Here is a 22,844-nt window from a genome sequence, read left to right on the forward strand (position 1 = left end):
TGATAAGTTTGTAAACTCATTATCTAATATTTAGTATAAATTTTATTTTTATATTTAAAATTTTATTTGTCTTATTATTTAATATTTTGTATAAATTTTATTTATATATTTAAAAGTTTATTTGCTAATTGTTTACTATTTTTCAAATAAAAAAATAATTAAAACATATAACTATTAAAATCGACGGAAAAGTTGTTGCTTTTTAAATTTAAAATATAGACAAAGAATTTGTCAGTATCTAAATTAATAAATTGACGGACATTGTGTCGATTTTATTAAATTAAATATCGACAGCAATGTTGTCGATTTTATTACGCATATTATAAACGAAACTCTTGTCGATTTAATTGAATCAAATATCGACAGAAAGGTCGTCGATTTTATATAATAATATCGACGGCAATGTTGTCGATTTTAGTAAGGAGGCAGAATTTCCAAACTCATATTATAGACGAAAACGCTGTCGATTTTATTACATTATTATCGACGGCAAGGCAAGCCGTCGATTTTATTAGAATTTTGAAAAATCGACAAGCTTAATAGCGACCACCTCCGCTGTCCATTTTGCTGTCAAAATTTAATATTATCGACGGCTTAGCCGTCGATTTGGCCGTCAATTTTAATGATGTTTCTTGTAGTGACGGGGGCGAGCTCATTCGGAACTTTCACAATGTCCGGTCACACTTACGACATAGGGTCAGCAGAGTATCGAGTCTCCACCTAGAGCACGTGGTGGCTAGCCACTGCTTTCACCTAGGGAAACTCGTATCTCAGATAGTGGAAGTCAAGGTAGCGAAAATCGAGATTTTACATAAAATCGAAAAGATAATTAAAAATCGTAGAACGTAAAATCGTAAAACAGAACGTAAAATTTTATTAAATATATAAATTTATTAATATCAATTATTAGAGCAATATAATATGATAAAATTAAGTAATTTAAATAAAAATAAAAATTTAAATTTGACAAAAATATCATAAATAATAACATGATGATAAAATAAAGCTAAAGTAGCATAAATATATAACAAAATGCAACATTTGTAAAGTTCAAAGATAAAAATATAAACTAGCCACAAGTCTAATATGCAACATCACAAATATAAAGAAAATAACATAACATCATCCTAAAAAATATAAAAACTAGAACAATTCATTAACGTCGTAATCATTATGTTCTCCAACATTTTGATTTCCATTAGGAGGAAAGTTGAGAAGCTCATTGAAAGCATCATCATCAAGAAGAGGAATCTCCAAATCAATCAAAGGACTCTCATCTTTACCTCCATCTTCTTGAGGGGCTAAGTTTACATCATTTTGTGTGTCAAACTCCTCCAAATTTTCCATCATATTTTCATCTTCCACAATCCATTCTTCATCTGAATCCAAGTCTTCAAGACTATAGTCAGCAGTATTTCTTGATGGCTTCTTCCTTGCTAATCTTGAATTGGTCATCACAAAAACAACGTCATTCATTGTACTTGTCTTCAAATGATTTCTCCTTTTCATGTGAACCTAATAATATCAAAATTTATTAACATTTATTTAAAATAAATACATATACTAATTAGAAAGTAATAGAATTGAATAATTAACTAGTTCTATAATTTAGAAATAAATCCCTAAACTAGTATCAAATTAAAAGTTTACCATCTCAAAAGTACTCCAATTGCGCTCACATCCCGATGAACTACAAGTCAAGCTCAACACACGGATAGCAAACTTTTGAAGTTCTGGATGTTCATCCCCATAAGAATCCCACCATTGTGAAGGTGTTTTGGTTTTGAGAGCATTCTTGGCTACATCTCTACCAAAAAATTTAGCCTTACCCTTGAAATCTTCAGGTTGACTATCAATAATTGTAATGAGTGCAGGATCTCCCACATGTATATCCAAACAATCATAAAGTCCTTTCTTAACATCATACTCAACCTTAAAATTAGGACTATAATGAATTTGTGGATTCAAATAATAGCCTGCAGCATGCAAAGGCTTAAAGAGTTGCTTGTCCCATCTTGCATCAATAATATCCCACAAAGGCTTATAACTAAAAAGAACATCGAAATAATGAATTAGACAATTACCTAATTAGTAAATAATTAAATGGTAATACTGAAAGAAAAATGTTTACTTATTACTAATTTTATTACCTTGCTTCAACACTTTGAAAAGCATCTTTAATTTTTTTTTAGCACGATTAATTTCAGAATACATGTATCCCATAGCTGGTTTTCCCTCTGAATCCACTATACGGAGCACATGAAGAAGAGGATAAGCACCTCTCAAGCAATGGATAATGTTTTTCCAAAATGTTTTATCCAAAACAATATTTTCAATGTTTTTCCATCCCTTGTCTTTGAACACTTGCTTGCCTTCCACTCATCCGAGATGAACATTCTAATTATTGGATTCTTTTTCTCATTAAGACTACCCAAAGTAAGGTAGGAAGTAGCAAATCGTGTCATACCTGGCCTCACCAAATCTCTTCCTTTGGTGTGTTGTTGCAAAAGGGAAATTAGAGAAGTCCTAGAATATATGTAAGTGGTAAGTCTTCTTCCTTTGGCAATGGTGTCTTTGTGAAGAGCTAGCTTCTTCTCAAAATCTTCAAGCATCAAATCAATGCAATGAGCAGCACAAAGAGTCCAATAAAGATTCTTTCTCTTTTTCATCAACATTAGTCCTGCCTTTTTGTAGTTAGCTGCATTATCAGTTACAACTTGAACCACATTCTCTTCTCCCACTTCCTCTACAACTTCATCAATCATCTTGAATATCTTTTCAGCTGTTTTGCATATATCAAAAGCATTAATCGATTTCAAGAAAACAGTTTCCTTAGGACTATTCACAAGGAAGTTGAGAATAGTTCTCCTTCTTTTATCCGTCCAACCATCTGTCATAATAGTGCATCCACTTTTCTTCCATTCAACTTTATGTTCTTCTAATGTTAGTTTAGTTGACTCTACCTTCTTCTTCAATAATTTTCCTCTTAACTCATCATAAGAGGGTGGCTTGAATCCTAATCCATGGCGAGCAACCTTCTCAAGCATGCTATGATATTCTTCAGATCTTGCAACATTAAAGGGAATAGCATTATTGTAGATGAACGAAGCAATTTTATCACACGCCTCTTCTTTTAGACCATTCTTAAAAATAGAGTTGATTGTTGTTTGAGTGCTCACACCCCTTTTCTTAAAGAGACTTGCTGGTGTCTCTATTTCTTTTCCCTTTCTTTTCTCACCAACTAAAGCATCCCCTTCTTCTTCTACTCATTCATCTTTACTTTGTATTTTTTTCTCAAAGTCTCTTGTCTTCTTAACCAATTTTTTTTGCAACCCAACAACAATATCAAACATCTCCTTTTTAACCTCATCAGAAACATTCATACAAGGTTCAACATCTTTTTTTTGTTCATGCCAAATGATATTTCAACCTATACACTCCTCCTATCACAACCTTATCACAATACTTACATTTTTTTTCTTGGCATCTCCATCAATAGAAATCCCATGCTTCCAAGCTTTGTCACTCCTATTTCCTGGAGTATTTTTAGCGATCTTCTCGGATGCACCACCACCAACAGTTTCAGCTCCAGTATTATTTCCACCATTATTCACATTTGAAGGCATTTCAAACCTAAATAAATAGAAGAAAACAATTAATTCCTTAAGACTAAACTATGGCTTTTGAAGTGATGATATAGTATTAATTTTTTTTCGAGGGAGGGGGCTTAAAGCCCCAAATATAGTAGTAATAAACAAATAATATAGTACATTAATAAAATTTGAACAATTTGATATACAGCAAACTAATGAATACATTATCAAGTGAGAATACTTAAATATTACTATAAAAATGTAACAAATTCACATAATTTTCAAAAGAAAATGGTGCAGTATATATCAAATTCACTACACAAAGGCTTATATGGTCCAATAAATTTCAGGATTTATGAAACATCATAACCAAAAATAACTTATTAAGAAAACTCCATAGCCACAATTTGAACAGATCATGAACATGAACCCCAAAATATTTGTTTCATCCATGCCTAGCTATCTAGCATTAAAAAGAAAAGAAAATTATATTGAACATTACCAAAGATATGAACGTGTTCCTTGTAACATAAATTCCTATCTATACTCTCAAATACATCAATTGGAGCAACTAATTACCAATTACAACACAAGAGCTAAATATGCTAAATATTAATACACAATTACACAAAGGCCTATATAAATATCGGATATTGTCACTAGTTTCATTAAATAGTTAACAATCTTTAACAAGATGGAATTATAAATTTTCTTCTAGAACAAACTTATATATAAAAGTATATATATCTACTAATGCTAGTCAATTGAACAAATAAACATACATGGCACTATTATCTAAATACTAACATAAATGATCTTTATTTTAATCAATAGCTTTGTTCTATTATCTACTATCTAATAATATAGTTGGTATAAGAAACTCCAATTTGATGTCAGCAAGTTCACAATTGAGAGTAGATTATATTACTTATTTGATTTGTAATAGCAAGCTTAAACTTTATTTTAATTATTTGAGAAGCTTACTTCAGAGTCTTTAAATTTGAGAGTTGAGAACTTGAGATACTTCACTGGATTTATTAACTTTGAGAAGCAGCAGGCCAGCAGCTGCAATCTTTCTCACATATCCACGAAGTGATATTAGCAAAAGTATTTTTCATAATTAAAAAAAAAAAGAACAAATAAAATTGATACCACAATTCTTATTCATATCCAACAACAACTAAATTGAAGTATTGAAATTAAATAGAGCATATAGTTAAAACTTAAAATAAAGTTTAAACATTCATAAGTAAAGTATATAAATGAATATATAATTAACTATGTTACTATGTAATGTAAGCATTTAGGCTTTATCCTGTAGCAATAGAAATATATCACTCTTTGATCTTTGTGAATTGTGAATAACAATAACAAGTAAAGCATATGCACCTAAATCCTGATGTCCTAATCCCGATTCCCAAATTCCCAATATTTATAAGTGTATCATATGATTCATATCATATTGGCAATGAGGCAACTATAATTTATTTGCTAATTTGTTGAATATAATGATGGTAAAGAAATTAAAATCAAGAAGCATGAGAAGGAGTTGAGGATCTTACATGCACAAAGCAGAGTTGAAGATGATAACTTGTCATGGAGAAGGCAATAATGGCAGAATCGCAAAAGTGCAGAGTCCCAAAATAAAAACCATAGAAGTGCAGAACTAGAATGCGATAGGTTAGGGAAGTGGGAGTCAGCCAGTCAGGGAGAGTAGGAGAGTAACAGGGAGGTTACAGTATTTCAAATTAAAACTGAAATTGAAAAGATTGAATTAAGGCGGTGAAGAAATCGAAGGGTTTTTTGGTTAGATCCGGGTTGGGCCAGGCGGTTCATCCCAAACCCATTGCTATTCATCTTTTAAATTGTCTCGCTTTTGACGCGGGGGAGACGAAGACGATTTCACGATCCCACGATCTTCCACGGCGATTCTATGCTTTTGAGTTTTATCAGGAACGGAAGTAGAAATAGACACGCACAACAGTTGCAGGAACGTAGAATCATCCGTTTCTACGATTAAAGATGCGATTTTTGCTACCTTGGTGGAAGTGCAACATTCACATTTCATTCAATACACATATATGCTATCATACTCAGCCATAATCAATAATGGCTCCCCCGTAACTCGGTAATAACTCAGCCATCCGGCTCATAATTCAATCCATATCCAGCCAATTTATTAACAAATATAGCCCATCGGCTCATGGCACATAAAGCACTTGCACTGCCATCCTCCGTATCTCATACAATCATCTTTGATCATCATTGATCATTAGTTATCCCCTTTCTTCATTCATAAGTTATCACACTCCCTAGCTCCTTTCTCATTGTTAGGCATATCATAATGATTTAAGATATAAGGGGTGAGATCGGAGGGCTAGAAGTATGAAATTTGGCTTTAAAAACTCAAAAATTAACTTTGGAGAGAAAACAGGGTCACGCGTACGTGTCGCCCACGCGTACGCGTGGAAAAGCCAAAAATTCCATCGATGCGTATGCGTCGCCTACGCGTACGCGTGGATGGAAAAACAACCAAGTGATCCCTACGCGTCAGCCACGCGTACACGTGGGTGTGTTTGTGCCCCACGCACAAAACTGGCACAATTCTCGCACAACTCTCGAGAATTTGGCTGGGCATTTGTCACGCGCATGCGTGGGTAGTGAAAACGACGCGTACGCGTCGTGTCGGCCACGCCTACGCGTAGGTGCGCGTTCTGCAAAAAAATTTCTAAGTTAAAACTGCAAAATTCACAAATTCAAACCCCAATCTTCTGACGGACATAACGCCTTCGTTTCAAATCATTTTTCACCCGTTCTTCGAACGACATGAACATCCCGGATTCAATTTTATTTCTAAATAAGTTTGGCATAAAACGGGGATCCGGAGTCCAAGTTATGCTCCACCAAGGTATGCCCAAAATCCACATTTTCATACAAAATCACAAAGTGCCCTTTTCAAAACAAACTAATTTCAACCTTTTTCAAGATCAACCAAAACATACCAATTTCAACCCTTTTTAAAATCAACCCAAAACATACCAAAAATCAACCTCAAGCCTCCTTAACTCATACATTAACATTTTCATCAAAATCACAAAACACCATCCCATCATTTTAATCCTTCTCACTCAATTAACTCAATCTCAAACAAATTTTTATGTCATATACTCTTTCTCATACCAATTTCCAACAACACCATTTTCAATCAACCATCATTACTCATAATCAATATCATACTCACCATCCACATGGTTCAACCTACAATTCAACCTCAATCAATTATTAAGCATATATCACAACATGCATATCTCTGATGCATCATACCATCAAGGCATCAATATTCATAATCACATATATGACCACACCATATATCACAAACATTCAACAACATCAACAATTCAATTCCTATCTTAGAGCCTCTAGCCTAAGTTTTCACACCACATTACATTTTAGATATAGAAAATCGAGACCATACCTTAGCCAATTTTCCCGCACAACTGGAGCACTTCCAAATCACTTGTGCTCAAGGTCTCAAGGTCTCAACACCTCTAAGAACATATTTGTACCCACCAAAGCCTTTTTTCAAGCTTTCCAAAATCTCAATCAAGCTTCAATATTCACATATACACTACCTAAGCCACAATTATCATACCCAAATACAACATCTCAATACCTAAACATCATAAAATAACAAATTACACTAGGGTTGAGAATCTTACTACACCCAAGGTTCAAGGAGACAAGATTAATCTTCTCCTTAAAGAGAGTTGGGTCCTATAACATCAAAGAGCCCAAAATCTCAACACTTTTCACCCAAAAATTCGAAATTAAGGGATGAAGAACTGAGATGAAATCATGGCTTACTGACGAACGGATTCTTGAATGGTCTAGAATTTCACAATTAAGTTATCGTTGAAAGTATAGCTTCTAAACCAACAAGAATCCTTTCGTACAAAAGATTGTTTGTCACAAGTAACAAACCCCTAGTAAAATTAATAACCGAAGTATTTAAACCTCGGGTCATCTCTCAAGGAATTGCAGGGAAGTATTCTTGTTATTGGTTATGTAAAGGTATTGTTCCGTGGGTTACCTGAAACGTGTAGCTCGGTCGTCTGGCAAGACCCGAGGTAGGGGTTCCGTGACCCGAGCTTGGTGTGCTGAGCGGCTGGGGGTTGTACCTGCAATGACACTCCGATGCTTAAGTTAGCATGGGTCCAAGCAGATATTGAGTAGAATTAGAGTATGAGTTATACCTGGGTGCTCCAGTGTATTTATAGTGGTTGGTCGTGATCTTCCCTGGATAAGATATTCTTATCTTATCTTATCTTTGGGAGTCTTATCTCTATCTTTTGTGGAACCGCCTTTCCTAGGCCTTTTTCGGCCTTTAGGTTTTGGGCTTCGTTCCTTTTGATGGGCCTTCTTCTTTATTTGTCCGAGGTCCGACCTTAGGCGTGGGCCTTTGGGACGAGGTCGGACCTTCTGCGAACTTCCCGAGTTTGGAGAGCTCGGTCAGGGTATGAACAGTGCCCCTGTCCGAGTTCGTCCTTTTGAGAGGTCGAGCTCGGGCATAGTCGTCTTTTCAAAATTTGAAAATGGCCGTTTCAGCATTTATTGCTTTTTACCGTTTCTCCTCGATTTCCGTTCGGGCTCTGTGAAGGCATTATTTATTTGCCCCTTTCCTCATTTTCTTTGTTTATTCTGTTCCCTTTCCCTTTTTCTGGGTTTTTTGCCACCTCTCTTTCGAGCATCTTCCTTCTTTCTCTCTGTTCTTCTTCTCCGATTCTTTCTGTGCGTTGTTTTTCGGGGTTTCCTCTGCGCCGCTGTTTTCGTTCTTCTTGCATCGGAGCTCGTCGCCTTCTTCCTTTCTTCCAGGTTTGTTTCTCGTCTTTACTTTCGCTGTGCACATATGCTTTTGTTTCTTTTTCTTCTATGCTGGGGTTGCCCCGAAAAGAGGCGCCGCCATTGTTTTGGTTGTTTGTATGTGGGGGGGGGCTCTTTTCTCTTGGTACTTTGTTTTCGGGTTACTGCATTTTTTCTTCTAAAAGAACTTTTGTTTTCTTGCTTCTGCCGAATGGGTTTTTTGCTGTCTGCCTATTATGTGATTTTTGGCTTGCTGTTGTATTCTTCTTTGTAGGCAAGATTTTTTATGTCTCGAAAGGTGTTTCAAGCAATGTCGACCAAGATTCCGAGTGGTCTTGGTTGGGTAGATCCTGTTCCTCTAAGGGTCCCTTCTGTTGTAGATTCTGAGTATCTAGTTAGGTTCCGTAGGGAGTGTAGTATTTGTGAGAACAGGGAGTCTGAGCGGGATTATGAGCTAGTAGCCCCGGAGTCCGAGGAGAGAGTGTGCTTCCCGCCTTTAGAAAGTTCCGAGAAGCTATTCTTTTATGCTTACGATTGTTTTTTCTCTAAGCTGGGTGTACGACTTCCTTTTACCGACTTGGAGTCCGAGGTCCTTTGGTCTTGTAACCTTGCCCCTACGCAACTCCATCCAAATTCTTGGGCGTTTTTAAAGCTGTTTCAACTTTTGTGTCAGTTTTTGGGCGTCTCCCCTTCTGTTTCTCTTTTTTCCTATCTGTTCGTGTTGACGAAGCCGGGGTCGGGTGCTGGGAAGGTGTCCTGGGTCTCTTTTAGGGCTAACCTGGGAAAGAAGTTTTGTACCTTGTATGATGAGTCGTTTCATGATTTCAAGAACTACTATTTCAAGGTCCGGGCTGCTGGAGATGTCCGACCTTTCTTTCTAGATGAGAGTGGGGAGCCTTCTTTTCCTCTTTGTTGGCAGGAGAATGTAGTGTCGGTTAAGTATACTTTTGAGAGTCTAGACGAGGTGGAGCAGGCTTTTGTGGGTGTGTTGAGCAGTTTATGGGTTCGGGCACCTCACTTGGATATGAAGAAAATGTTGGGAGATCCAAGCCTTCTCCGTTCCGAGTTAGGTAGTTCCCGACCTCTTTGAGATTTCATCTTAGTATTTTGGCTTCGTTTTGGAGGTTTTTCTGTTGTGATAATCCCTTTCTTTTGTTTCTGCAGAGATGTCTTCTCAGGCTGATTCCATGAAGTTCCTTCGTCGGTCGAAGAAGTCTGCGGCTGCTCGGAATATCGAGGCTGAGGCTTCTGCCCGATCTTCTCCGCAGAAGACTACCGTGGGTGTTCAGACTCGGTCGAAGACCATTCCGACTCCTCAGTTCCGAGCTATAACTCAAGATCCTCCGACCTCCGGACCCGGTCACCTTTCCCCGTCTTCGACCTCGGGTCCTCCCCCCAAGAAACAGAAGACCTCTCAAGAGCTTGCCGGTTTCAATGATAAGGATTTTGACGCTCTTGGTTGGATTGAGCAGCACATTCTCCCCCAGACCTTTATTTCTACTGATGATGCGTCTATGGAGCATCACTTTCAGTATATGGCGCGGAGCTGTGTTCGGATGGCTAGTCTTCATGCCGCTATTGCTCGGGAGTTCAAGAAAGCTCCCCTTGGGGCGACCAGCTCCCGACTTGAGAAGGCACGGTCCGAGCTTGATAAGATTAGTCAACTGAAGGCTGCCAGGATTACTGAGCTGGAGGCCTCTTTGGAGGAAGAGAAAACTAGGGCCACCGCGGCTGTGGCGGCGGCGAAGACATCTGAGGAGATGGCGAGGGTGGCGACGGAGAACTATACTAAGCTGTATGCCGAGCTTGTGGAGACGAAGGAGAAGTTGCAGTCTGCTCGGGATGATTTTTACGAGCTGGAAGATAATGTGGCCAAGGGTATGGATGCTATGTTTGTGAATTTGAGGGATCAGGTCCGGGTTCTTGCTCCCGACCTGGATCTGAGCTTATTCAGTACGGAAAACATTGTTGTGGAGGGAAAGATTGTTCCTGCTCCTGCCGAGGATGAGGTTCCGGTGTCCGACCACAAGGCTCCGGTGTCCGACCCCGAGGTTCCGGTTGTGAACCCGACTTCACCTTTGGCTGAGGATAGATCTGGTGTGGAGGTTTTAAGCCGGGATGATGGTGCTGTCGATGCAGTCCCGATTTCGATGTTCCCTCCGCAGCCTTCTGTTGATGCGGAGACCGGAAAGGACCTTGATCCTCTGTGATCTTTTTAGTGGTTTGCCCGGCCTGTGGGCTTTTTGTTGGATGGCTTTTTGTGAACACTTTTGGACACCTTTTGCTTTTATTTAGCCACTTGTGGTGACTTTATTATGCGGTGTTTGTGTTTTGACCTTTGGTTTCTGCCTTCGTGCTTTTTAGTTGTTTTTCGGATAACAACTTTTTAGCTAGCGTTTTGACTTTATGTTTCCGCTTTCGTGCTTTTTAGTTGTTTTTCGGATAACAACTTTTTAGCTAGCGTTTTGACTTTATGTCTCCGCTTTCGTGCTTTTTAGTTGTTTTTCGGATAACAACTTTTTAGCTAGCGTTTTGACTTTATGTCTCCGCTTTCGTGCTTTTTAGTTGTTTTTCGGATAACAACTTTTTAGCTAGCGTTTTGACTTTATGTCTCCGCTTTCGTGCTTTTTAGTTGTTTTTCGGATAACAACTTTTTAGCTAGCGTTTTGAAACTTCTTTCGATTTCGTTCTTTTCGCTTTGTACTTTTTAGTTGCTTTTTGTAAAGCAACTTTTTAGTAAGCGTTTTTCGAAATCCTGGTTCTTGCCGTTTTAAGGCTTCTTTCTCGGGCCGAGCTTTTTCTCGGACATCGGATGCTCGAGTACCTCCTTTTTGTTAGGTCCGACTTTGTCGTTGGTCGGTTCTTTTGAGTTATCTCTGTAATCTCTTTTTATTTGGCTTTTTGAGCCATTTTAGAGTTACTTTATAACTTTTCCCTTTGTTGGGTCCGACTTCGTCGTTTGGTCGGCCTTTTTAAGTTATTTTTGTAACCTCTTTTTTATTTGGCTTTTTGAGCCATTTCAGAGTTACTTTATAACTTCTCACATTAATTTGAACCTCGTCGCTTTATCTTTGCCGACCTTGTATGGTCTCTTGGCAAATGATTTTTTGCGTTTTGCCGAGCATAAATTAATGCGCCTTGGTGGGGTACTTTCTAGGATTTGCTTCATCATGAGGAAGAGAAAATAGAGAAATTTGATTAGTATTAAAAAGAAAGAATATTTACAAAGTGTTTACCCTTTAGGTCGGGTATCCTACTTAACCGGGTGTCTCATTAAAAAACCCTTGTAGGGAAAAAGAGTACACCTCGGGTTAAGTTTTTCTAGCTGTAGTACCGTCTTAGATTACAGGCGTGCCAGGTCCTGGGCAGCTCATTGCCTTCTAGGTCGGATATTTTGTAGTAGCCTGTCTCTAAGACTTCTGTTACCTTGTAGGGCCCTTTCCAATTTGCGGCTAGCTTTCCTTCTCCCGACTTTTGTGTTTCGATGTCATTTCGGATTAGAATCAGGTCGTGACTGGAGAAGCTTCGCTTTATTACCTTTTGATTGTATCTGAGGGTCGTTCGCCGTTTTAAGGCTTCTTCTCGGATTCGGGCTCTTTCTCGGACCTCGGGGAGGAGGTCGAGTTCTTCCCTTTGTGCCTGTGGGTTGCCTCTTTCGTTGTAGAAGATGACTCTGGGCGACCCTTCATCTATTTCGATAGGAATCATTGCCTCCATCCCGTAAGCTAGCCGGAATGGGGATTCTCCCGTTGTAGAGTGCGGGGTTGTCCGATATGCCCATAGTACCTGGGGGAGTTCGTCGGCCCACGCCCCTTTGGCTTCTTGGAGTCTTCGCTTTAACCCGGCCAAGATGACTTTATTTGCAGCCTCTGCTTGTCCATTGGCTTGTGGGTGCTCGACCGATGTGAATTGTTGTTTGATTTTTAGTTCGGCCACCAAGTTCTGAAAACTTGTGTCCGTGAACTGTGTTCCATTGTCTGTTGTGATGGAGTAGGGGACTCCGAACCTCGTGACGATGTTTTTGTATAGGAATTTACGGCTTTTCTGAGCCGTAATAGTGGCTAAGGGTTCGGCTTCGATCCACTTTGTGAAGTAGTCGACCCCTACTATGAGGTATTTGACTTGCCCCGGTCCTTGTGGAAACGGGCCGAGTAGGTCGAGTCCCCATTTTGCGAAGGGCCATGGCGCAGTGATGCTGATAAGGTCTTCGGGCGGTGCCTTGTGAAAATTGGCGTGTTTTTGGCAGGGGGGGCATATTTTCACAAACTCTGTCGCGTCTCTTTGTAAGGTCGGCCAGTAGAACCCGACCCTGACTACTTTCTTGGATAGTGCCCGAGCTCCGAGATGGTTCCCACACATGCCTTCGTGGACTTCTTCGAGGACGCCCTTTGTTTCTGAGGTCGGAACGCACCTAAGGAAGGGGTTTGAGAATCCTCTTCTGTATAATACGTCGTGAATTAGCGTATAATTCTGGGCGTCCTTTGTAAGCCTTTTAGCTTCTTTTCTTTTTATGGGGAGAGTTCCTGACTTCAGGTAGTTGAGTATGGGGGTCATCCATCCTTGCTGTTGGTTGGATATATTTAACGTTTCTTCCTCTCTTAGCACGGAGGGAGATTGTAGGGTTTCTTGGAGAAGACTTCTGTTGTTGCCTCCGGGCTTGGTGCTAGCGAGCTTCGAGAGGGCGTCTGCCCGGGCATTTTGTTCCCGAGGTATGTGCTGGATTTGTATTTCCGGGAAGTGTCGTAATTGTGCCTGTGTTTTGTCCAGGTATTTTTTCATAGTAGGGTCTTTGGCCTGGTAACTTCCATTTACTTGTGATGTGACGACCTGGGAGTCGCTGAAGATCGTGATTCTCTGGGCTCCGACCTCTTCGGCTAGCTTTAGTCCTGCTAGTAGGGCCTCGTATTCGGCTTGGTTGTTTGAAGCCTGGAACTCGAATTTTAAGGATAGCTCTATCCGTGTTCCTTGGTCGCTTTCGAGTATAACACCGGCTCCGCTTCCTGTTTTGTTTGAGGACCCGTCGACATACAGATTCCACGAGAGTGGGGTTCCCGGGGTCTCAGTATATTCTGCGATGAAGTCGGCTAGATATTGAGATTTTATGGCAGTCCGGGCTTCATAGTGGAGGTCGAACTCGGACAGTTCCACCGCCCATTGTAGGATTCGTCCTGCCATGTCTGTTTTTTGTAGGATGTGTCTCATGGGTTGGTTCGTCCGGACTTTGATGGTGTGGGCTTGAAAGTAGGGACGGAGCCTCCGAGCCGTGAATACTAGGGCGTAGGCGAATTTCTCTATTTTCTGATAGTTTAATTCGGCCCCTTGTAGTGCCTTGCTTACGAAGTATATGGGGTGTTGTCCTTGGTCATTTTCTCGTATTAATGCTGAAGCAACTGCCCGATGTCCGACCGAGAGGTATAATACGAGCTCTTCCCCTTTTAAAGGTCGGGTTAGGATTGGTGGCTGCCCGAGGAATTCCTTGAATTCTTGGAAGGCTTTTTCGCACTCCGGGGTCCATGAGAAGGGTTTCCCTTTCTTTAGGAGTGAGTAGAGAGGTAGTGATTTTATCGCTGATCCTGCCAAGAATCTTGATAGGGCGGCTAGCCTTCCATTTAGTTGTTGTACTTCTTTGACACACGTCGGGCTCTTCATTTTGAGTATCGCTTGGCATTTGTCCGGGTTTGCTTCGATGCCTCTTTGAGTCAGCATGAAGCCTAAGAACTTTCCGGCTTCTGCGGCGAAGGTGCACTTGGTCGGGTTAAGTCTCATGTTGTGTTTCCTGAGGGTGCCGAAGACACTTGTGAGGTCGGGAACCAAGTTTCTGTCTTCTTGTGTCTTTACCAGCATATCGTCGACGTACACTTCTAGCTGTAGCCCGATGTGCTCTGAGAATACTTTGTTCATTAGCCTCTGGTAGGTTGCCCCGGCGTTCTTCAGCCCGAAGGGCATTACTACGTAGCAGTAGTTTGCCCTTGGGGTTATGAACGAGGTCTTTTCTTGGTCGGGTCCGTACATCGGGATTTGATTGTATCCCGAGTATGCATCCATGAAGGAGAGATATCTGTAGCCTGAGGCTGCGTCGACTAAGGCGTCGATGTTTGGTAGTGGATATGGGTCTTTGGGGCAGGCTTTGTTGAGATCCGTGTAATCGACGCACATCCTCCATTTTCCGTTGGGCTTTTTTACCAGGACCACGTTTGCGAGCCATAGGGGATATTTTACTTCCCTAATGAATCCTGCATCTAGCAGTGCTTGTACCTGTTCTTCTATTGCCTGCATGCGCTCGGGTCCGAGCTTCCGGCGTCTCTGTTGGACGGGTCTGGATCCCGGGTATACTGATAGCTTATGGCACATCAGGTCGGGACTTATGCCTGGCATGTCGGAGGCCTTCCAGGCGAAGAGGTCGGAATTCTCCCTTAAGAGGGTTATGAGTTCCTCCTTTAGGCCTGCTTCGAGGTTTGCTCCAATGTTTGTTAATTTTTCAGGTGTGTTCCCGATTTGGATCCTTTCGGTTTCTCCCTCTGGTTGTGGCCGATGGTCTTCTCGGGTTTGAACTCGCCCGAGTTCTATTGTGTTGACTTCTTTCCCTTTTAGGCTTAGACTTTCGTTGTAGCATCGCCGTGCTAATTTTTGGTCGCCTTTTAGGGTGGCGATTCCCTTTGCGGTAGGGAACTTCATACAGAGGTGTGGGGTTGAGACCACAGCTGCCAGTCTGTTTAGGGTTGGTCGCCCAATGAGGGCATTGTATGCTGAGGTAACGTCGACTATAATGTAGTCGATGCTTAACGTTTTAGATTGCTCGCCTCTTCCGAAGGTAGTGTGTAGCGAGATGTATCCTAAGGGGTGGATCGGGGTGTCCCCTAGCCCAAATAGGTCGGAGGGATAGGCCTTTAGCTCTTTTTCTTCAAGTCCGAGCTTGTCGAAGGCCGCTTTGAACAGGATATCTGCTGAGCTTCCTTGGTCAATCAGGGTTCGATGTAAGTTGGCGTTTGCTAGGATAATGGTGATCACCATAGGATCGTCGTGGCCGGGTATTATCCCCTGAGCATCTTCTTGGGTAAATGAGATGGTTGGCAGCTCGGGCAGGGGATTGTCTTCTCGGACATGATAGATCTCTTTGAGGTGTCTTTTTCGCGAGGATCTGGATGTTCCTCCGCCTGCGAAACCTCCGTTTATCATGTGTATGTGCCTTTCAGGGGTTCGCAGGGTCTGTTCGGCCCGATCCTCGTTATCTCCCCTCCTTCTCTTTTTGGTCTCTTCTCCTTTTTCCGCTATGTATCTGTCGAGTTTTCCTTCTCTGGCTAGCTTTTCTATAACATTCTTCAGGTCATGGCAGTCATTAGTAGAATGACCGTAGAGCTTGTGGTATTCACAGTATTCGGACCGATCTCTCCCCGCTCTCTTGTGTTTTAAAGGTCGGGGCGGTGGGATTTTTTCGGTGTGGCATACTTCTCTGTAGACGTCTACCAGGGAAACTCGGAGGGGAGTGTAGCTATGGTACTTTCGTGGTTTGTCCGAGTTGGACTCTTCTTTCTTTTTCTGTTCTCGATCTCGGTCTCGGAGTGGGTAGGTTGATTCCTTCCTAGAAGAGTCTCTTAGCTGGGAGGTTTCCTCCATGTTGATATATTTTTCTGCCCGCTCTTGCACCTCGTATAAGGAGGTCGGGTATCGTTTGGATAGGGATTGGCTAAATGGTCCTTCTTTTAGGCCGTTTGCTAGTCCCATGATGGCTGCTTCAGTGGGCAAGTGTTGTATGTCCAGGCAGGCTTTGTTGAATCGCTCCATGTATTCTCGGAGAGTTTCTTGGTTACCCTGTTTGATCCCGAGTAGACTGGGGGCATGTTTTGCCTTGTCCTTTTGAATAGAGAACCTTGTTAGGAATTTTTTGGTTAGGTCCTCGAAGCTGGAGATTGATCCTGGTGGTAGGTTGTCGAACCACTTCATGGCCGACTTGGTGAGAGTGGTGGGGAAGGCTTTGCACCGAATCGCGTCGGAGGCGTCGACCAGGTACATTCTGCTTCGGAAGTTGCTGAGGTGGTGACTTGGGTCGGTGGTGCCGTCGTAGAGATCCATATCAGGTGGTTTGAAGTTTCGCGGTACCTTCTCCTTCATGATCTCTTGCGTGAAGGGATCATGGTTGTTTTCGGGGGTGGTGCCGCGTTCCGTCCGGTCTTTCAACTCGGCCTCTATCTTCCGCAGCTTTTCTTCTAACTCTCTGCGCTTTCGAGCTTCCCTTCTCAAATCTTGTTCAGTTTCTTTCTGCTTTTTTATGTCCTCTTCGAGTTGTTTCAGTCGGTTTTGCTGTGCCCGTACTGCTTCTAGAATTTCTGAGCTCTCTTCTTTTTCGGGATTTTGTGGATTTTTGTTTGGAAGTGATGTCTTTGGGCGATTCTGTTTGTTTCCTCCTGGAGTGCGTGGTGATAGAGGGCTGTCCGGTCGTTCTCCGGTGTCAATTTCCTCTTCTTGTTCTGATGTGGCGTGGTTATTGTTGGGAGGGTCGTCCGCCATGGTAAAGGGATGACTTCCAGGTTCCCCGGCAACGGCGCCAATGTTCCGTGGGTTACCTGAAACGTGTAGCTCGGTCGTCTGGCAAGACCCGAGGTAGGGGTTCCGTGACCCGAGCTTGGTGTGCTGAGCGGCTGGGGGTTGTACCTGCAATGACACTCCGATGCTTAAGTTAGCATGGGTCCAAGCAGATATTGAGTAGAATTAGAGTATGAGTTATACCTGGGTGCTCCAGTGTATTTATAGTGGTTGGTCGTGATCTTCCCTGGATAAGATATTCTTATCTTATCTTATCTTTGGGAGTCTTATCTCTATCTTTTGTGGAACCGCCTTTCCTAGGCCTTTTTCGGCCTTTAGGTTTTGGGCTTCGTTCCTTTTGATGGGCCTTCTTCTTTATTTGTCCGAGGTCCGACCTTAGGCGTGGGCCTTTGGGACGAGGTCGGACCTTCTGCGAACTTCCCGAGTTTTGAGAGCTCGGTCAGGGTATGAACAGGTATATTTTGGATTTTTAAGATAAACTTGTAACTAGAAAAGCTCTTGGCAAGGAAAGGATTAATCGAAAGTTCTATCATTATTGGATTTCCCAAAATTAAAAATAATAGGTTGCTGTTTCTACTTGGTTATCCTTTACCGTATAACAAAAAGTTAAGTTGAGAGCCAACTTCTATTCACAAGTCCTAATCCTTTCCTTTGGGAAGGATTAGATTAGAGACTAGAAAGCCAGCCAACAACTTCCAATTACCTATTAACTCTTGAGTCTTTCAACTCAAGGGTCTCCAAATATTAATCAACTCCAAGGCCTAAAGGAGAGAAATCTAAATTAAATTGAAGGCATCAATAATATAAATTGAAGAAAGCAATAATAAATCTGAAATACCTCAATTTTTATTAAATATAAAATCAAATCTAACATGGAAATTCATAAATTAAAGTAATAGAATAAATAAAAGTAGAAGAGAAACTAAATTAAAGGAACATTGAACCTGGAATTGGGAAGAAATAGCCTAAAACTAATAGAAATCCTAAATCCTAAAACCTAGAGAGAGGAGAAAGCCTCTCTCTCTCTAAAAACTACATCTAAAACCTAAAATTATGAAAAGTGAGAAGTCCCATTGATTCCTCCACTCTGCAGCCTCTAATATGTATTTTCTGGGCCGAGAACTGGGTCAAAAATAGCCCATAAATTGCTGGAGACGATTTCTGGGTCACTTAATTTTTTGTAGAACAAATCACGCGTGCGTATCGCTTAGTTGTACCGCCAGTATGGCAAATTATATATCATTTCGAAGCCCCAGACGTTAGATTTCCAACGCAACTGGAGCCGCCTCATTTGGATTTCTATAGCTCAAGTTACGATGGATTGAGTACGAAGAGGTCATGGCTGACAACATTAGCAATTCCCTCAATTTCTTGTATTCTTTCCACTTTTGCATGCTTCTTTTCCATCCTCTAAGCCATTCCTGCGCTATAAACCCTGAAATCACTTAACACAGATATCAAGGCATCAAATGGTATTAAGAGAGGATTAAAATTAGCAAAATTAAGGCCAAAGAAGCATGTTTCCAATCATAGCACAAAATCAGGAAGGAAAATGTAAAATATGCAATTTATATGAATAAGTGTGAGAATAGTGGATAAAATCCACTCAATTAAGCACAATATGTACCGCGAAATAGTGGTGCATCAAATCTCCCCACACTTAAACATTAGCATGTCCTCATGCTAAGCTCTAGAGAAGCTATAAGAGTGAAGAGGAATGGTAGAAAGTATGAGATGCAACCTATAAATGCAACTATATGCTAAGATATTTCTGTATACTTGGTTAAAAGTAAATAAGCTCTTCAAGACAAACATAAATCAGATTTCACTAATTCAAATTATACAATAAAAGACAAGTAAACTTGTAAGAAGATAGCTCATGAAAGCAGGAAACATAGAATCAAGCATTGAACCCTCACAGGAAGTGTATATGCACTCTAATCTCTCAAGTGTCTAGGGTCAATCACTCTACTCTTCTCTAATCAGGCTTTCTAAAACTTTGTTCTTCATCTAACCAATCAACAAGTATTTAGTATACCAATGCAAACATCATGAGGTCTTTTCAAGGTTGTAATGGGGCTAAGGTAAGGGTAAGGATATATGTATGGCCAAGTGAGCTAAAGTATGAATCTTTGATTAACCCAAGCTCTCACCTAACACACATACACACTCTATGTAACTCTAAAATCATGCTTAGCTACCCAAAATTTTCACTTTTGCATTACATACTCATGTATCAACTTTTCTTTAATTTTATCACATATGCATTGATCGTTTATTAAACTTAACATTGGGGTAATTTTGTCCCCTTATTCACTTATTTACTTAATTATTTGAATATTTTTGGTTTTTCTCCCTTTTTTTTTGAAAGCAAACATAACATATCAATGCACATGAGTTTTTGATTTTTCTGGTCTCATATGAGTTGGTACCCAAATTTCCAATATTTTGTCAATAAAACACTGTTATACTTTCATCAACCCAAGTTCCCACAGTTTCCCACACTTAATTGACACATAATCTCTAACTTAAGCTAACCAAAGATTCATTTGGGGTAATTAATTATTTTTTCCGCTTAAGGCTAGTGATGTGGTAAAATATAGAATAAACGGGGATTAAAAGGCTCAAGGTGGAAAACAAAGGTGATTGAAAGAGTAGGCTATTTGGGATAAGTGAGCTAACAAGAAATGATGACCTCAATCATATGCAAGCATGTAAATACACTAAACAATGGACATATAGAATGGAACAAAATATAGATTACAATCATAGAGAAGAAAATACACAAGAATAAAAATTTATGGCTAAATAATGTAACCATATAATTAAGCTCAAGTCTCACAGGTTGTGTGTTCTTAGCTATAAACTATGTTCCAAATAAAATTTTTTCAAACAAGTTTAACAAAAGTTTTAATTCAAATTAGTGAAATACCCTAAAAAGTTTCTTGAAAAAAGAATTAATTATTTCAACCAAGTAACGGTAATATATGCACAAAATCAAACAAACATGCAATTAAACATGCAAATGCAACAATGAACTAACAAAGAAAAACAAAAATTGGTGTTGAGAAGAAAGTGACTAACCCACGGAGATCGGTATCGACCTCCTCACACTTAAAGATTGCACCATCCTCGGTGCATGCTGAGATGTGCAAGTGGACGGGTTGTGAGCTACAACTACTACGCTTACTCCAAAGAATGCACATATGGACTTGTTTGTCTCCCCATTAAGAAGATTTTCCTTTTTTTTTTCTCTTGGTGGCCATCCTGAAAAAGGAAGAAAGGAAAGGGACATGTAATTCAAATAGCTAGAACTGGGAGGAGGAAAGTCCAAGTGATAATCAATGCCAAGGTAAAAGATAATGTCTTAAATACATGGTCGCGACTACATACAAATATGACATTAATTGAAGTCAATGAAGGCATTTTAGAGCAACTAGATACAAGAGGTTTAAAAGAATGCAAGCGAAGGCATGAGAAGTATAACTCAAGCATCAAGTAATAAATGTGCCAAATAAAAGAGCATTTGTGATGATGACAATTGTGAATGATAATCCCAATTACATGTGGAATGCAAGTGTTTGGAAAAAGAGGTATTTCAAGTAAAATAGGAGTAAAACAAAATAGAGTTCAAGATGCCATAGGCTTTTTCACAAATACTTAGTGAGCAAGTTAAAGTAGGAATGAAAATAATATAATCCAAATGTATATGAGAGCCAAATTGAAGTATCAATTGTCAAATCACTCCTCATAATATTCACAAGTTCAGTTACAATAAGGTAGAACCCAAATAAAGCTCCAACACCAACATAAAAATGCATGAAAATGAAAAAGAAAGAAAAAGAAACCATAAATAATTAAGCTAAAAGAAAATTTAGAAGAAAGAAAAATAATTAAATACAGTAATTAAAAGATGAATGAAAGAAAGAATAGAGGGGAGGAAGAAAAGTGTGAAAGGTAGAATAAGAAGAATGCAGAAGAGATGAGGAAGGAGAAGAAGAAATAATGAGGATTTGAAAAGAAAAGAAAAGAAAACTGATTAGGCGGCGCGCTACGTGCAAGGTGCACGGCGCTAGTGATGCGGACGCGTCACCCACGCGGACGCGTGGGTGAGCGTATAGGGGAGGGACGCGGAAGCGTCCATCACGTGCACGCGTGATTAGGGATCGTGCAAAATGCACGAAGCCATCCACACTCCCGCACAACTCTCTGTGCGAAAACCCAATAACGCCGATTTATACACCCACGCGTATGCGTCATGTACGCGTACGCGTGGGTCAGGTTATGCGTGAGGCACCGTCCTGGCACCGTTCTGGCGCAACTTGCTGCCCATATTTAATATTTGTGGACCCAAATATGACGCGTATGCGTCATGGACGCTCGCGCATGGATGCGTCTCTCTTTTTTTTTAACGCAGAATGCATGTGAAGATGCAGAATGAATGAATGAATGAACACTAATAAAAATAAAACAAAATAAAACTAAGCATGAAAAGGAACGATCATACCATGGTGGGTTGTCTCCCACCTAGCACTTTTAGTTAAAGTCCTTAAGTTGGACATGTGGTGAGCTCCTTGTCATGGCGGCTTGTGCTTGGACTCGTCCAGGAATCTCAACCAATGTTTGTAATTCCCATGGCCTCTGGGATCCCACACTAGTTGCATAAAGCCTTCAAGCAAGTTAAAACAAGTGACAAGGCTCCAGGAGTGTTGATTGTTAGAATGAATTTCAGGGCCCCAAACCTTGCTTTTGCACTCGTCTTCTTGTTTATCATCATGATTCCATCCGGGTGGTTCAGCCTTGGAATTCTCATTTAAGCGCCTAAACATCCTCCTAGACCCAATCGATTGAGAATTATACCAATCCTTACACTTCAACTTGGAGCATACAACCATATTTAACCTTGCATGACAACTCCAACCATTAACCAACTTCCTCTTACTCTTAACGCCACAAAGAGCTCTAAGTTGCCCATCCGTCTCAAGCAAAGCATATTCAAGTGGGCTAATTAAGCTTAGAGATGAAAGATTTACCCACTTGAATGAAGGAATGGATGGTGATGGCTTTGGGGGAGAGGTTTCCAACAACTTTGGCAAGGTGATTTCCAACTCCATTTCCTTGAGCTCTTCCTTGACAACTTCCACCTCTTTGCAAGCCTCTTCAACTACAACTGCTTCCTCTTGGTAGCTATCTTCCAATTCAATATCTTCTTCATTACCTACCAAGGACATGGAGGCTGTGCTTCTTCTTCTTTAATCTACATCTCTTTGTCAACCTCTGCAAAGTCTTCAACCATGATATGCCTTGGAGGTTGTACACCCTCCACAACATCAATTTCAAGCGTCTTAGAAGGAGGCTCTATGAGTTGACCTTCCCATGGAGGTTCCGCATCTCCTAACTTCTCAACCACTTCCTCTTTATTTATTGCGGCTTCGTCCAGTTGTTTTAGTATAAACTCGTACTCCTCCTTGATGATTTCCTTTCTATGACAACTCCCTTCAACTACTCCTTCATCTTCAAGGGTCTCTCCTACCTCCACATTTTGGGCCTTGATGAGCGGATAATTTATACGCTTTTTGGCATTGTTTTTAGTATGTTTTTAGTATCTTTTAGTTAGTTTTTAGTATATTTTTATTAGTTTTTAGTTAAAATTCACTTTTCTGGACTTTACTATGAGTTTGTGTGTTTTTCTGTGATTTCAGGTATTTTCTGACTGAAATTGAAGGTTCTGAGCAAAAATCTGATCCAGAGACTAAAAAGGACTGCAGATGCTGTTGGATTCTGACCTCCCTGCACTCGAAGTGGATTTTCTGGAGCTACAGAAGCCCAATTGGCGCGCTCTCAACGGAA

At 40.5% G+C, this 22,844-nt stretch overlaps 1 pseudogene; it reads right to left on the minus strand.

Moving 5' to 3' along the window:
• Positions 1 to 1,143: 1,143 nt before the first annotated feature.
• Positions 1,144 to 22,225, minus strand: LOC130983434 (uncharacterized; annotated as a pseudogene).
• Positions 22,226 to 22,844: the final 619 nt, after the last annotated feature.

Source organism: Arachis stenosperma, chromosome 1 (genome assembly GCF_014773155.1).
Source record: "Arachis stenosperma cultivar V10309 chromosome 1, arast.V10309.gnm1.PFL2, whole genome shotgun sequence".
Lineage (NCBI taxonomy): Eukaryota > Viridiplantae > Streptophyta > Magnoliopsida > Fabales > Fabaceae > Arachis > Arachis stenosperma.